At 36.9% G+C, this 17,214-nt stretch overlaps 1 protein-coding gene across 1 annotated transcript in view; it reads left to right on the top strand.

Annotated features, from left to right (window-relative positions):
- LOC6047484 overlaps positions 1–17,214 on the top strand; it is a 94,205-nt gene that overhangs the window by 18,659 nt on the left and 58,332 nt on the right. Inside the window, exon 2 of the mRNA XM_038252657.1 lies at positions 7,395–7,436. The gene's annotated coding sequence lies outside the window, so the exon portion shown is untranslated. The remainder of the gene's footprint in view (positions 1–7,394; positions 7,437–17,214) is intronic.

Below are 17,214 nucleotides of genomic sequence, written 5' to 3'. Positions count from 1 at the left end.
ATTATAGTTAAGGCCGTTGCAATTTTTTTAAGTTTATGTATAAAGTATATTAAATATTATATTTAGTATATTAAATATTTTTTCAAAAAACATTAAAATTTGAAAGGAAACAGAAGTCTAACCAACCGAAAATAATTAGAAATGCAATTTCCTGCGTTTAAACGCAAAATCATATGTAGCATGTCTGGGATCGATCAAAAATATTTTCAATTTTTGTGGAATTTCAATGTACAGTACCGCAAAAAGTTTTTTTCGCAAAAAATAAAATCTCTTCAATGCTTGTATATTTTGAAAACAAATGATTGCAAAACAACTGGGCAGATGTAAAATACACTTTAAAACACTTTTTTCATTGAAATGTTGAGACCATGTCTTGTTATTTCAATTTTTATATTTTTTTTGCCCCCCTCGCCTCCGATCAGAGTCGAGGGACATAAACTTCAAAAAATATTTGCAACGGCCTACCTAGCTTTTGAAAGTGTGATTTTGAGTTAAATTGGTTTGCTTTACTATCAAAAATTCACAAGCAAAAAAAAACCATTCATTAAATCGAAAAGTCCAGAACAAAATTATTTACATTTTCTTCACCCATCCAATGCACACAATCCCATGAATGCAACAAATTCGTGTAACATCGAAAAAATCCTCTCACAAAACAAACAAAAAAACACCCTGAAAAGCATCGATTTTTCCTCACCATGCATTTCCACCCAAGTACACGTTGGAAAATAAAACAGCATCCCACTCTCTATGTACCTTCTGGGATGAAACAAACAAAAAAGAAAACACAAAAACACCCAGACAAAGCGGGAGTGAGTTCGTGTGCAGCAAAGAATGGGGTTTGCCACCCCCTTGGCTAGGGGGGGATGGTCTCACCCCAAATCCCCCCCTCCCAAACTCCCCACCAGCTAACCATCACAATCACACAAAGCGCCTGCTGCGATTGTGTTTGTGCGAAAAATGGAAAATCTCGTTGTCATTTTCCGTCCCTCTTCCTCGTCGGCTGGTTGCCGTGAACAACCGCTTCCGCACACAATTGGCTATGTAAACAAAGCGAGCCGATTTCACGGGTTGCTGCGAGATTTTCCCCTCCAGCGAGCGAGCGAGCGAATTTTCCCCTGCGCGCTCGGAGAATGGAAAATATTGTTTGGCGAGCTCCTTCAGTTCCCCACCGGGGCGAGAATCGTGTTGTCTCGCTTGCACCCCCTTTTTTGTGTTGTTTACAATGGGAGCTATTATGGGCTCCCCCCCCCACCCCACCTTGCTCTCTTTCTTCGGCTAAAAGAAAAGTCGGTTGGGGAGTGCGAGAGTGTGTGATCGTGAGAGGTGAAATTTTCCTCTCTGAGCATAAAACATAAACAGAGAGCGCGCGCGGGAGCGAAGGAAAATTGCACGGCTTGCTTCGTTTGCGCTCAGCTTCAAACAAGATTATTCACCTCATTGAAGTGTGAGAGTTTGGGGGGAAGCAAAAAGAAAACAGGTGGACGACACTCTCGCGCCGAGAGAGGGAAAATCTAGTCGGCGGCGCACAGACAACAAGACTCTCGCCCAAGTAACAGACACAACGGAAAAGGAGTATTACCATATAATGCACAATGCTGAGAATGTGTTGGTGCACGCGAGATGCATACCAAACACAAGAAGGAAAAGATGCTCTGCTCGGCAGGCCGCGGATGCTGAACTCTGGAAAGAGGAGATCGTTAAGGGCGAAGGAATGGGAGCAGTGCAAAGGCACACACTTGTGGCATGGCACTTAAAATAAGGCGAGGAGAAAGGAAAGTTGAAGGGGGGAGGAAGCAGCTGAAAACAGGTGCACGTGCGAAGGGGAGACACAAAGAGAAAAATGAAACGAGAGGAGAGAGGGTGCGATGCATGCATTTTGGAGTCGTAGTTGGCGGGTGGATGCTGGAGCATGGCTTGCTGCAAGATCTCGCGGTGATTGCGATTTCTGGAGGCGAGGGCGCTAATGTTGGCTGGAATAATGTGGGCACATAACTGCGTTCTGCCTTGGCAAGGCCGTCTTAGATGGGAGGTCAAGGAATCATGGGCACTGGGTGTAGTTAAATTGATTTATAATTCAATTTGATTTCCATTATTGTTTTAATTTGCAGTGTGATAAATCTATTTTTTTTTCAATAATATAAAAAAAACAATAGCTTATTAAAAAAAAAACGTAGAACTGTTCGTTATTGTGTGAAGACATTTCTGTCAAGAGGAAATGTGTCGCAAAGTCGTGTTGCCAAAAACGATATGGCTCTGTATATGCTTTAATATTCAAAACTTTGTAACAGCAAATTTCATTTAATGCTTGATTCTGGTGCGTCCATTCCGGGAATTCCCTGGATTTTTCCAAACCGGGAATTACCGAATCTCGGGATTTTTTTTTATATTGTGTCCCTGGAATTCCCGAAATTGAATAAATAAATTTTGGTCTGGAAATTCAGATTTGGTTGTGGAAATAGATGGACAGTTGAATATTTAGTAATCGATAAAATTTTAAAGACATTTAAATTTGGGTAATTCTCTACCAACTCACACGAAATCGGGAAAAGTTGCCCCGACCCCTCTTCGATTTGCGTGAAACTTTGTCCTAAGGGGTAACTTTTGTCCCTGATCACGAATCCGAGGTCCGTTTTTTGATATCTCGTGACGGAGGGGCGGTACGACCCCTTCCATTTTTGAACATGCGAAAAAAGAGGTGTTTTTCAATAATTTGCAGCCTGAAACTGTGATGAGATAGAAATTTGGTGTCAAAGGGACTTTTGTGTAAAATTAGACGCCCGATTTGATGGCGTACTCAAAATTCCGAAAAAACGTATTTTTCATCGAAAAAAACACTAAAAAAGTTTTGAAAATTCTCCCATTTTCCGTTACTCGACTGTAAATTTTTTTGGAACATGTCATTTTATGGGAAATTTAATGTACTTTTCGAATCTACATTGACCCAGAAGGGTCATTTTTTCATTTAGAACAAAATTTTTCATTTTAAAATTTCGTGTTTTTTCTAACTTTGCAGGGTTATTTTTTAGAGTGTAACAATGTTCTACAAAGTTGTAGAGCAGATACTTACAAAAATTTTGATATATAGACATAAGGGGTTTGCTTATAAACATCACGAGTTATCGCGATTTAACGAAAAAAAGTTTTGAAAAAGTTACTTTTTGCGTTTCTCTTTGTTTTGTCGTCCGTGTCTGTCGCGGGTGACCATGAACGGCCATGGTCGATGACGACCAACTTTTTCAAAACTTTTTTTCGTAAAATCGCGATAACTCGTGATGTTTATGAGCAAACCCCTTATCTATATATATTTAATTTTTTTTTGTAATTGTCTGCTCTACAACTTTGTAGAACATTGTTACACTCTAAAAAATTACCCTGCAAAGTTAGAAAAAAACACGAAATTTTAAAATAAAAAATTTTGTTCTAAATGAAAAAATGACCCTTCCGGGTTAATGTAGATTCGAAAAGTACATTAAATTTCCCATAAAATGACATGTTCCAAATTTTTTTACAGTCAAGTAACGGAAAATTGGAGAATTTTTAAAACTTTTTTAGTGTTTTTTTCGATGAAAAATACGTTTTTTTTGGAATTCTGAGTACGCCATCAAATCGGGCGTCTAATTTTACATAAAAGTCTCTTTGACACCAAATTTCTATCTCATCACCGTTTCAGGCTGCAAATTATTGAAAAACACCTCTTTTTTCGCATGTTCAAAAATGGAAGGGGTCGTACCGCCCCTCCGTCACGAGATATCTAAAAACGGACCTCGGATTCGTGATCAGGGACAAAAGTTACCCCTTAGGACAAAGTTTCACGCAAATCGAAGAGGGGTCGGGGCTACTGCTGTGTGAGTTGGCGGAGAATTACCCATTTGTGTTCGGCATATATCATTCCGGAAATTTATGTTTTTAGACTTATATTAATTTATTATTCATCAAACACCGTCATCTGGGGCAAATCAGGACAAAAAAAAAGAACTAAGGCAGATGTTTATGCCATTTTTTGCATGATAATTTGATTTTTTTTATTGATTTAATTTCAAACAGGAACAGAACAAAACAATTAGTTCACCGATTTCAAAATGTATTGCTCTAAAATCTCTCTTATGTATTTATACAATAGTCCCCATTTTCCTCGTTTGCCGTTAGTGATTATAAAAAGAGAAAAAGAAAGAGAATTTGAAAAATATGTTTGATATAAAACATGGAATTCGTTTTTTATTTCATGAAATTCTAATTCCAGTTTTTTCAACGCAGTTAACAAAAAAGAAAAATATTAATAAGAATTTAATTTGATATAAATCACATTGGATTAAAAATTGTGATTCATTCAAAATACAAAGTGCAACATAGAACAAAAAAACTATTTTAAATATATTTTAAGCTTTTTAAAAACTGCTGTCCTTGTGTAGATTATCACCAATTAACATAATTCAGCTTATTCTAGGGATTCAAAAAATATTTTTCCGTTTCTAGAGAAATTCTAAACCTGGGAAAATTGGACGCCCTACTTTATTCATTAAACCAGCTCGTTACTCTCAAAGATTTGTAAAATATCAGAGAAGTTCTTGCTAAAAATGCTTGAAATTAATGTCTTTTTCAGATCTGTTGTCTCAAATAGTTTGTAATCGATTGTGAAAAAACATAACATTTGAGCAGTTCTCTCAGATTTCGGTCATTCGATTTTTTTTTGTATTTTTTAATCCAGCTGAAACTTTTGTGATGCCTTCGGTATGCCCAAAGTAGCCATTTTGCATCATTAGTTTGTCCATATAATTTTCCATTCAAATTTGGCAGCTGTCTATACAAAAATGATATATGAAAATTCAAAAAACTGTAGCTTTTGAAGGAATTTTTTGATCGATTTGGTGTCTTCGGCAAAGTTGTAGGGATGGATAAGGGCTACACTGAAAAAAAAATGATAAAAGGTAAAAAAAATGAAGATTTTTAATTTCACTTTATGTCACTAAAACATGATTTGCAAAAAAACACTATTTTTATTTTTTTTTATTTTTTGATATGCTTTAGGGGACATCAAACGCCAACTTTACAGAAATTTCTTTGACCAAGTTATGATTTTTTGAATCTATACTGATTTTTTTTTAAATTCGAAATATTGGTTGCAAAAATTTTTCAACTTCATTTTTTGATGTAAAATTGAATTTGCAATCAAAAAGTACTCTAGTGAAAAATCGGGGGGCAAAAATTTTTTTTTCAAAAAACTTCAAAATGGAAATTTAAGAGCAATCAGCTGAAATCAATTTCAAAGTCAGGAGCGGCCGTGGCTGACTGGTCACGGTGTTCGCTTTGTAAGCGAATGGTCCTGGGTTCGATTCCCATCTGCTCCCAACGAGAAAGTAAAGGAATTATAAATCTTGAAACTCTGAACATGAACGAAAAATCAAACTCGCTCGAGTCGGGGTTCGATCCCCCGTCCTTTGGATTGGTAAGCAAAAATGCTAACCACTAGGCCATCACGGCTTGGTGAGCTATGAATGGAATTAGGAATACTGTTGCTACCAACTATATACGCGCTGGGTCCTTGTCCATTTGACAAGGGTTCGGAAGTTCTAAATAACGTTTGAACCCGATTGGTGCAAACGTTCTTCAGGGCGGGGCTTGTCGATAAAGCTGAAGTACCTCGCGCTCGGCTAGCCAGCGTAGAAATGGGTCACCGAAGCTCGGCAGAGCTAACACCTTCCAAATGCCTATGCGAGTTATTTGCATGTATAGAATGTAGATCTAAAAATACATGGAAACAACTCAATTTGTAAGAAGTGACCGCGTGGTCCCGTTTGGTTGGTTGCACACACACACACACACACACACACACACAATCAGCTGAAATCAATTTCAAATGCATTACCCTGCGTTCAGAATCATTTTTAGCATGTTTGGGTTGATTTAAAAATCTTTGGAGTTAATAAAAATTTTCGATGTTTAAGTTTTTTTGCTAAATTTTTTGTTTTCGTCAATTCTTCCAATTTTTGAAAATTAATGATTGCAAAACAACTAAACTAGTATAAAATGCATTTTAAAACACTTTTTCCATGCAAATGCTGAAACTATGGCTTGTTATTTCAATATTTATATTTCTTTTTGCAACCACCCCTCCCCCTCGACCCCGGCCTGAGCCAAGGGACAAAAACGTTGAAAAATATTTGCATCGGCCTAAATAACTATGTTTTACATAAAAAAAAAACAATTTCAAGGCTGCTACCTCGGTCAAAACCAGAAAAAAATCGGGAAATTTATTCCACCGAGAAACCGGGAAAAACTGGGGAATTCGACTGACAACACGGGAAAATATTATAAGTTAACTTAGAATTGGATAAACCATTTTGGCATTTCAAGAAATTTTGCTAATAGCAGATATACTGAACAGAAACTGTTTTTTTAACAAAACTTTAAACTGAAAAATTAACTTTGAAAAAAACTGAAAATTCAATATGGTGAATAATCAATTCACAAGTTCATTTTATGTGCAAAACCTAGTACAGAACAAAGTATTGCAGTTACTTTCAGCAACACTTTTATTCAAATTCAAAGACGTCTACTTTGATCAAAATTCAAAAAAATATCATAGTTCCTAACATTTCCTGGACACCCTAGTGTGAACGCGTTGTTAATGGTAACAATGTGGGCTATAATTATTATTATTAAAAACTTGGCAATTTCTTTTTGCGGATGTGGTGCTGCTGCTGCTACTGCACACTCTTGCCTTTTTTCCAAACTGGTCATGTTTGTGGTCGTGGCGTGATTGTGCGTGAGCAAAGGGAAACGGCATTTCCTTTGGTGGGAAGAAGGTAGGGTAAAATGGACCACTTCAAATGTTAATTAGGTAATTTATGTTAAAATGCTGAACACAATAGTACAAAATTACACCCAGAGATTCCATTTTGCCTCAAGTTGCCCCATCGAGTAACCGCTGGCAACCCGGCGTGAGACGATTATGGTGCCAACCGCATTTGAGAAATTGGAGACACGCATAGATAAAAGTAAAGTGGTGCCTGGGTACTGTTAGGGAAAGGTCCGGCCGTCCGTGTATTGTCGATTGCATGTAAAGTAAGCTGTTTTCTTTCCCCGCCTGGAAGTGGTTTATCTTTGTGCCGAGCAGCGGTCAATTGCATTGTAATTTTCGAGCGGTGCAGGTTTCCTTCCAGTTCAGCACAACAGTTTTATCTTCTCTGCTGCGAACACTGGCACGTTTCTCTAAGCAGTGTTTTAAAGAACTGCGAGGAAGACTTTTGATTAATGGATGGGTTGCTTAATCCTACCGGCTTACGATCAGCGACTTTCTGGTTGGCGCGCTTAATGTGTTACTTTTTCACAATTGTTGCACTTACTTTGTTGCTAATGGTGATTAATTTCGTGTCTTTTTTGATTTGTTGCAGATTCCTTTGAGATTCAAGCTGACATGTGGTCATCAGTTTAAGGTGCTTATCTTGCATTTTTTTTTCTATAGTATTAAGGCACAAAAATCATAAATTTAAAAATGATTAAGAAGAAGCTTTCATTTGATCTAACGACAATTCATTAATGTCCATTGTCTTTTGTTGGATAAATCAAATATTCACGGATTGAAACATTGAATTGTTTAATAACTTAAAGCTTAAAAATTGTTCACTTCAAAACGTCACTAAATGAATCTAGTAGTCCCGCATAGTCACAAAGGACCCAACGAGCAGCGGTTTCCACGGCAACGCCATGATTTGCATCTCGCAGCAAACCAGAGACAAACGGACACAAGACAAAGTACTCGGCAACTTGGGATGAGCGTGTGCAAAAATAAATGCAGAAAATATCAACAACAAGAAGAATATCGCAAGTCGATATCATTTGCAAACCTCCACGCGAACTCTTCACCTGGCCCTCACTCACTCACTCACTTTGAGTGGTGAGGGGTGGAGGGCTGAGCAGAGTGAGGAAAGCTCATTCCAACTCAGCGCTTTTAATTTTCGCCTGTTTTGAAAAGGAAATAATTTATTTCTCTCGCTCGAATGGCCTGCTTGGATGGCTGTCCTTGTGTGTTCGAGCCTGCTCGTGGACTGGCACGATATTCCAGGCCGCATTTGCTTCGGTTTTTAATTGATTAATGTGTATGTTTACATTATTTATGTAATGCTCGATCTGTGGTGCTCTTCTTGCGCCTCGTGAGCAGCTCGCTTTATCTTTTCTCGTTCGAGGGGTTGCCAGTGGCGTTCGGAAGAAGGGGGAGGGGAGGGGTCTAACATTCCACAGGTACACCTTCCTCCCTCAGAGTGTGCCCGATAAGAGTACGTTTCTGTTCTGTTGTTCTGCTGGGTTCTGTTTTGTTCGTCCGTCCGTCCGTTGTCCGTTTGCAGATGATAGTGGCGCTGTTTTGCCCCGTTTTTTCTTCTTCATGGCCTGCTTTTTTTGCAAGCAAAGTGCAACGCGATGGGTTCACTGTCGGAAAGAGAACCCTCAGGTATTTGTCTGGTTTGTGGCTGTTGTTGGTTCGCGAAACTACCGCAAAGCTGGCGAGGAAATCGGTGGTGCAAGGTATTCCCTGAGATTTTAGGTGTTGAGCTGTGGGGTAAGAAAACAGGTTGTTTGGGTTCCGTTGGAACATGATACCTGCCAGGGCGGCGTGGGTACGACAGAACATAGTTTTTAGATTTGACAGTGGAATTCTAAGCCAAATTAAGACATAAAGTGCTGATGAATGCACAGATCTGTGAGTTCTAAAAAAGCTTAAGGTGAATTCGTCAATTTGGCATTATTTTCAAGCAATTTATTAATCAATTAAGCAAATATCTGCACCAAAGTTGATCAGCATGTGCCGGTTGAACCCTTCTTGAAGATAGATTCCGTAGTGGACATGACGGTTGACTTTTTGCCTTTCTTACAAAAGAAAGGTTTAAGGTTAGCTTTTGGAAAAACGCTTCAGTATTTTTTTAAAATTCGTGCACGGTCCTGACCCAGATTAATAGCACAAGCATTTTTTGAGTTTTTTTACACAATATTTTTAGATGAAAAATTAAATATACAATCAAAAAGTTAAACACCATCTTTTTTTGGGTAAAAACGTGACGTTTTTTCCCTGTTTTTTTTATCCAACTCTGCAATTTTTTTCCTAAAGGATCAGAAAATTTCCTATGAACTTGCTTCAAAAACATCACAGATTAGACAAACGGTTTCTGAGATACAGCCTCTGAAAAGAAAGAAAGAAAGAAAGAAAGAAAAGTGAGTTTTTCTCTACATCACCAAAATTGCAACAAATTGTTAAATTTTTCGATCTTTTTGATTAGTTGATTTTCATTAAGAAAATAACTTTAGTGTTGGCATCAGCATCAATTTTTCGCTTGTTGCGCACAGGGTATTTTTTTCTGGACACCCTAGTAGTAGGGCGTCCAATTTTCCCGGGTTTTGAATTTCCCGGGAAACGGGAAAAATATTTTTGGGGAATTCCCGGAATCCCGGGAAATTTTTGAAACAGTCATAAAATCGATGTTGTTATTATATTTGTTATGTTTTTCAAGCTTTAAATCATAGAAATTAAAATCAAAATTACACACCATATTTATTTAATAGCTTAAGTGGTTACATACATGTACAAAATCACAAAATTTCATATCACAGAAAATTCACTAAATTCACCAAAAAGATAATTTGCAATCACTCCTGAAAGTTTCATGAAGATATTTCGTGACTAAACTGAGTAAGAGATGATTGAAGTTCACAATTTTGCCATGCGCAAAGCGAACTGTCAAACTTTGTGAACGTTTTTCTCTAAACCCCGAGTTGATTTACGGGTGCCACGATATCTCGATATGAGATAGACCAAATTGGCTGAAATTTGTGGTGAAGACTCCCAAGAAATTTTCCTTTTTTTAAAAATAGAAAAATCAAAAACTATCGATTTTTTAATATGAAAAACATAAAAATATTTTTATCTTTTTTTTAAGTTAAGTTTTTGAAAATCGGTCTTTGTCATGCACACAGGACAGGTTTAATGAGTCTTCACCAAAATGTTGAGCCAATTTGATCAAAGCAGTGTTGAGATATCGTGGCACCCGTTTTTTTAAACTGCTAACTTCAAACAGCTATATCTCAGCAACGATGCAACCAAATGTCCTCAAATTTATTTTGTTAACAGATGAAAATGTATATTTCAATACACTGAAAACAGATAAAAAAATAGTTTAAATTTGTGCTCATACCAGCCTCTGACATTTTTGCCGATTTACATGTATGTAAGCCCTTAAAAGAAATTCGAAATTGATTTTTGTTACTCTTTGTTGTGCTTTGGATTTTAAATGAACTACATTTTTTATCCAAAGTGATTCAAATTAAATATACATAAGTCTTTTATAATAATATTTTTTTTATGTTTTTTTTTAAATGACATGACTAGAAAAACTTGAAAAATTTCTTTGAAAATGACTTAGGCCGTTGCAAATATTTTTCAAAGTTTATGTCCCCCCCCTCTTCAAAATTGGTCTGAAAAATCAGGGGGCAAAAAAATATTTTTCCAAAAAACTTCAAAATTTCCATGAAAATAGAAGTCTAATCAACTGAAAACAATCTAAAATGCATTATTGTGCAATGATAATCATATTTAGCATGTTTGGGCTTTTTTTAAATGTTTTGAATGTTTATGAAATTGCTATGTACAGCACCGCAAAAATTTTATTCGCAAAACATAAAATTTTCGTCAATACTTAGATATTTTGGAAACTTATGATTGCAAAACAACTGGACAGGTGTATAATGCATTTTTAAACACGTTTTTCATTAAAATGTTGAAACCATGGCTCGTTTTTTTAAATTTTTAGACTTTTTTATTTTTTTGCCCCCCCCCCCTCGACGTTGGTCAGAGTCGAGGGATATAAACTTAAAAAAATATTTGCAACGGCCTTAAAAGCAAAAAGCGACAACAAATAAAATGATACAAGTCAATATAAAATTGTAGATACTTTTTGAATTGAATGTTTTATATAAAACATTGATTACAAATTATCTATAAGTTACTACCGCCAACTAGGAATAGGAATAAGAATATTTGGAAATCGGTGAACTAATTGTTTTGTTCTGTTCCTGTTTTAACCGAAGTCATTCAAAACATTTTGCAGAAAAATTGGCTTACATTTGTCCTGATTTGGCCCAGATTCCGGAAAATTAAGAAAAATAATTTTATATGATATTTGTTTCAATTTAAAATCATAAATATTCATAAATATAATTTCCGGTCTTTTAAAAATCTATAACTAATTTAAAATATTTAAAGCGCTAGGAATTTAGCGAAACTAAAATTTTAACAATTTTCCCTGAAAAGCCAATTTAATGCTGATATCTAAAAAAAAATTAAATGCTTTAAATATCTTATCGATTACTATGCATTCAACTTGTCATCTACTCCCAACAATAAAATCTGAATTTCCAGACCAAAATTTGTTTTTTTTTTTTAATTTCGGGAATTCCCGGGACAAATTATATAAAATCCTGGGATTCGGGAATTCCCGGATTTTTGAAAAATCCCGGGACTTTTGTCCCGGGAATTCCCGGGATGGACGCACTACCTAGTAGTGACAGCCTTATATTGCCGGCCGCTCTCATCTCCACCGAGCACCAGCACAAGGAAAGGGATTGGGAAGACAGGAAGTGTTGATGCTACACTTTTTTGAGGGGATAAGGAAAAATCTCCACGGTATCCCCAAGTAAGTTTCACTTAGAGTTGGACAGTTTTTGAGAAGGTATCAGGAAACGCTCTAATGGCATAAAGTTTCTTGTTTTTCAAGGTGTTTCAAGTACTTTAAAAGTAACCAACTGGGTCTACCACGAACACAACCGCAAGCTCCCCCTCTATACGCAACTGATAACACGCTAAAGCAAAGGAGCTTCCACCAAGTGTCCTCCCCGTGGCATTTTCCCATCTCACCGCCTACTGCGCGATGCGTCTTCATATCCTATTCATTATAACCGCTATTATTATTCCGCCTTGCGCATGAACTAGGCGAGCTAGAGAGAAAGAGCCGGCTTAGCCCGTAGCATGCAAACTTGTACAATAACCTGACAGCTTCGACGCGCGGCCGGCCTGCTAAGACCCAATATAAGGGTAACACTACACTCTGCCGAGTGGGGTGAGTTGCGAGGGTCGGCCGGGAAAGTTGTTTTTCCGCTCGCCCCGGCTCTTTCTATTGCTCGCTCTCCTTTGCTCGCTGTAGAGTTAAATTTATTGTTTCTTCATCATTTGTTATAACAATGTCCGACGAGCTGAACTTCGTTGGAGTCTGGAAGGGAGCAGCACCACTTTTCCACACCAGCATCAATCTCTTCCTGATTTCTATTTTTCGCTTTACTTTTGCTCTGCTCGTTCCTTGGAAATTAGCTGGAGAGATGCGGCTTTGCCGAGGTTCACATACGTGTGAGAAGATGCCCTCTTCTTGGCGAGCTTTAAGAAAAGGAGGAGAGGAGGGAAACGACATGTTTTAGTGCTGCGATCATTTATAATTGTAAAAGTACGTATGCAACAAGTTCGAAAGGAAGGTCCGGTTTTGTGGCCTCACCTTGCCTCCCCCTCCCCCACAAACACCTCCGTTCGCGCCATCGCGTTTGCATTATCGACAGAAATGCTTAGAAAAATATTTTAATTATTTCAGTTTTCTTTATTCTGAGTCCGGAAAAACGGGTCCGCAGCGAAGAATGGGACGAAACGCAAATTGGTTTTATCTCGCGGTTCGATTTTTGCATACCTTTGTGTGTCGTTCAAAGGGCTTTGTAATCCGAGCAGGCTGTGCCAAAGTACAGCTAGTTAGAGTTGCCAATCCTTCCTTTATTTCAAAAGAGTTCGATTTACGAATATTAAAAAAAAAAATGTTTCAATAAATATTACATGATTTTTAGTCAAACTACTTTTAATAACAAAAATCAAATATTTCAAATATCAGGAAAAACTTTGAACACTTCAACGTTAGTTGAAAATAATGGCATACAAGAAAATTAATGCGAAGCATACTAAAAAAACTTAAAGATATGCTTCCAGTGAGCTCATTTTTCCTATTTTTATTTGCTTCTTGTTACGAAGCGTTGCACTCACTACAGGGAGAAAATAAAAGAGATATATAATGCGTATTTAAATGGCCTCGGTAATTTCCACCTTCATTGCAGAAAGAGCCCCACGATGGTTAATGAAAAACTAGTTTTCTTCTTTCGTGCCCCCCCTCAACCCCTCCCTCTCTTTGTCACACTCCCCGCCCCTGGATTTTCCCAGCAGTCGCCGATGTCGTTAAAAAATATAAATTAAAACGAATGAAGCCTAACATTTTTCTTTTTCTCCGTACACACGCAAACACACACACACACACACTCACAAATACAGTTGAAATTGTTATTGCTGCTAATTAATGCGAGGAGTTGAGTGGTTATTTCAAAATTATCAGTTTTGTCCTCTTGCGAGAGATGTCGACGACGACGACGGGACGGACTTTGAGACAAACAAGTCCCACCGGCAGCAGCAATCGCAGCAATCCGTCGGTTATTTTGCATGGCTTTGACCGGTCGTCGTCGTCGTCGATCGAGTACGGAGATCCCAGCAGGCCGAGGTTCGTGACATTATTTTTGTTCAAGACTGCTTTTGAGGGGGTGGAAAGGGGGGAGATTGGGGTAAAGTTTTATTTTAATGCTTTCCGATTAGGTGAGTTTGTAATTCACCTGACCATTTTAATGACTATTCTGGTGGAGGCGAAACGGCGGCAATGTGGCGAAATTCGTTTCATGGGTGATCCGAAACTAGATACTGATTTTTGTTGGATGCGATTTGATCTGGTGGTTGGTTTAATATGAGAAAAGATAAAATCGACTCGTTATTACCGTTTATGCGGGGACTTGGGCTTCGGTTGATTTAGAGCAACGAACCGGATTGTGCTGATCACTTATACTAGGCTCGGACAACATAGTTGTACATATTAAATTAGAGTTATCTAATTATTTTTCATAGAATTTACATAAACCTAATAAGAGAACTAAATTGAATTATAAAATACAAAATTTATGAAGTTATATATGTCACAGTCTGGGATCAAACAGAACAAATATTAATTAACCTCTAAAAATCCCCATTTAAGTAAAATTCAATTTTTGATTGCGTATTAAATTTCCAAATGAGCAATTCTCTACGAAATCGGCCGATTTCATGCATTTTTGTGTTTGTATTTTTTTTTTGGACCAAATTTATTGAGAGCCCTCCCTATGATCAAAGAAGCCCTTTTGTGCGATTGGTTCACCCATACAAGGCTCCATACAAAAATGGTACGTATATCTTCTAAAATCTGAATGATTCGAAGAAACTATTGATGTTTGATTGATGTTTTGTTTTCTTCGGAAATGTTTTAGGTATTAATGAGAACTTTTCAGTAAAAAAATGGCACTAGTATTTTTTGCCACTTTTCTTTACCAAAATGATATTTCCATGTCTATATAATTATTTATATCTTTTTAATTATTTTTTAAATATTGTATATGTTTTAGGAGACAAAAAACGAAACATTTGAGCCATAGAAAAAAAAGGGACAAACCCATTGCCACCGAGTTATAATTTTCGATTTAAAAAATAGTGTTTTGTTTGTGATTGCCATGATAGTGTTCATATTTTTTTTCAAAGAGTTGAAACAATTTCCAATAAAATTACCTTAGAGACATTGCAGATTGGCCTCTGGTTGCTTAAATACAGCGATTAAAAAAACAAAGAAGAAGTTTTTAAAGTTTTATACATGCAGCTTTTTATTATCTAAAATCTCAGAAACTAATGGTGTGAATGTAACAATGTAAAAAAACAATTGTAAAATTTGCTGATCTTAAAAAATATGTTTGAAATTGTGGAAATATCTCTAACACTTCAAAGGGGCGTAATATTAAATATTTATTCTTTTGTAAATGTTAGTGATAAATCCCAAAATTTGAGAAATAGACAAATATATCTCTATTATTATAAAAAATCGAAAAACTGGAATAATCTAGTCAAAATTAAATTATGAAATTTGCTGATCTTTTGATAAAAAAAAATATTGAAATTTTGGAATCAACTCTAACATTTCAAATGGGCGTAATATTGAATATTTGTTTTTTTGTCTTTAATCCAAAATTAAAAATATGGAAAATAAAATCCTTTTATTTAACAAAATCTCTGTTATCCCTGTTATTTAACAAAATCGAAAAGCTGGAATTTTTCAGTTAAACTAACCTTCGAGGTGCTATATGAGCAATTCCATGTAAAATAGGGAATCAGTTGTACCGGACCCTCACCGATTTCAATGAAACTTTGTAAACATGTTTTCCTACGCTTAGGAAAGCCATTTTTTGTATATGGAGCCAGTTTCACTCGATAATGACATGTGAGAAGAGTGTGAGTGTTTTAAATATTTTTGCATTTCGTAATATAAATATTGCTGTAACTCGAAGCCGTTGTGCATCGTATCAAAAAGTGGTCAGAGGCAAACCTGTAGGAAATTTGACGGGCTTTCTAAAAATACAATGAGAGAAAAAAAAACAAGCAACTTTTATGAGATTTTTTGATTTTTAAGTTTAAAAGTCAAATTTGAAGGTGAGCCCAAGATTTTTTTTTGTTTAATTTTTTGTGAAAATAGCTAAAAAAAGACTCACAAAAAATGCAGAATGGATAATTTTTTTTAAATCATTTACTGAAAACGTTTTTTTAAAGGTGCTCTAAACGTAAAATTTTTCAAAAACCGAATACGGGAATCGATTTTCCAGACAATTTTACATAAAAGTCTCCATATTGACCACTGTCTTAAGTGCAATTCTTGTAAAGTTACAGCGGTTTTAAAAATAAAAAGTTGAAAAAATTCCCCATAAGATTGTTGCAGTTGATTTTTCCCCCTTTTCGTCATTTTCTCGTTTTTGCGCGCGGCGCGTCGAAAACCATCGGAATCCTGTTGATGAAATTTTATCATTTTTACATATCTTTTGTAACATTGTCCCAGGAATCCGATATAAAAATTTTAACTAGGCTCTTTGGTCCTGAGGCCTCCAAAACCGCATTTAAAGTTTTTATACGACCTTTTCAAATATTAGGGTACATTTTTTAAACTCCAATCATTTTTTGTTTAAAAGTCCAATCAATTTCCTTTCATTTGCGTCTGAAATGCTAAAATTGGTTGAAATGGCGCGTTATGATTTTTTTAACTGTGGTTTTTGCGAATATCTGCGAAAATGATTATTTTTCGGAACACCCTATCACGACGTAGGTCACCCAAATGGCCAAATAAAAAAATATGGGTGTTATTATTTTGGTCACTTTTGGGCCGATCGGACAACTTTTTTTTATTATGATGTTTCCGTTGGGAATTGCTGAATATGTAAAGTTAAGTGGCGCTATTGAGTGGAAACGATGCCAGTTTTGAAGTTAATTGTTTAATACTGATAAGACATAAAAATAAAACTAAATTTCAAGCTTGATCTTCAAAATTAATATTCAAAAGGATTAGAAATTGTTTAAGGGTAGGATGGCGTGATTTGATTTCTAGCCTGTGTATCGAATTTTATGTTTTAAATGTTTTGATATAGGCCTGTAGGCAATTACTTTAAGAAATTAAATCCCCATACAAAGTTGCCTTAAAATAACGCACAGCCTCCTTTGTGCATCACTCAAATCACCGTTCTGTCACATTCAAATGCTGCTACCGGCCCAGCCTATCCTAGCCCACGTTGCTGCTGATTGTTGTCCCTCCGATGTGCAATCAAAGGCCTCCGGACGAGAATCTGCCATCCCGGCCCAAAAGAACCATCCTTCACCCGGGGGCTCGCGGCAAACATAAAAAGGACCGCCCGCTCCCATAGGCAATTATAAGTGTTTAAAAATTAATCCTATCAATTCCATTCTTCTGCTCGACGACGACGATTTTTCCGATTCCCGATCCAAGTAGCCGAGTCCGCAGCACCACCGGTACTGCAATCAATTCGTTCCACCTTCGCTGGGGAGTCCCACGAGATCCAAGATGGCGGTGGTGGTGACGGCAGCACGCGGGGAGAATTTACAAAGGAAGCCGCCGACCATGTGACGTTTCCACCGAGAGAGGTGATTGTCAACTCGGATCGATTCTTGTGGCTTCAAGGAAAATCCTCATCGCCCATAGATGACCACGCGGAACCACGCGGACAATGGACAATGAGCGGCGGCCATCGCCGCAGTTGTCCCTTAAATCGCTCAAATCGCCGCGCGGCAACGTGTGACGT

This window comes from Culex quinquefasciatus, chromosome 2 (genome assembly GCF_015732765.1).
Source record: "Culex quinquefasciatus strain JHB chromosome 2, VPISU_Cqui_1.0_pri_paternal, whole genome shotgun sequence".
Taxonomy (NCBI): domain Eukaryota; kingdom Metazoa; phylum Arthropoda; class Insecta; order Diptera; family Culicidae; genus Culex; species Culex quinquefasciatus.
Note: the sequence above shows the minus strand (reverse complement) of the source record. Positions and strands in the feature narration are given on the sequence as shown.